This window comes from Epinephelus moara, chromosome 13 (assembly GCF_006386435.1).
Source record: "Epinephelus moara isolate mb chromosome 13, YSFRI_EMoa_1.0, whole genome shotgun sequence".
In the NCBI taxonomy this organism is placed as follows: Eukaryota; Metazoa; Chordata; class Actinopteri; order Perciformes; family Serranidae; genus Epinephelus; species Epinephelus moara.
Window position 1 is genome coordinate 9,938,802 of NC_065518.1, and position 374 is coordinate 9,939,175.

General features: G+C 44.4%; 1 protein-coding gene across 1 annotated transcript in view; it reads right to left on the reverse strand.

The window, feature by feature from the left end:
* The window catches only part of LOC126399567 (uncharacterized), a 50,876-nt gene extending 50,769 nt beyond the window's left edge, over positions 1-107 (reverse strand). The window contains exon 1 of the mRNA XM_050059627.1: positions 102-107. The gene's annotated coding sequence lies outside the window, so the exon portion shown is untranslated. The remainder of the gene's footprint in view (positions 1-101) is intronic.
* Positions 108-374: the final 267 nt, after the last annotated feature.

Here is a 374-nt window from a genome sequence, read left to right on the forward strand (position 1 = left end):
AAAAAATGAATACAAATTTGTGTTCTCTACATATTCATGATCCATTTCATAAAAACACTGACCCTGCTCAGAGGTAACCAAGCCATACTAAGACACATTACCTTGAGTTAACCTCACTGCAAGGTCATTATGATTCATCCTTGTGAGAATGTCCACTGTGGTCTCCACAGCACCGTCTCTCCCATAAACCTGCACCATTTTATCCACAGTTCCCTCTCTGGTCACGTTCTCCAGCTGGGACCTCAGAATGGATCTGCGTCCTTCTCTCACATTCTGGGCCAAGTACCAGTGAAATCTCTTTAGCTCCACCTCAGTCAGATCGTCCAGGTGTTCTTTCAGGACTTTCACAATTCGCACAGGTGTGGTCATTTTGA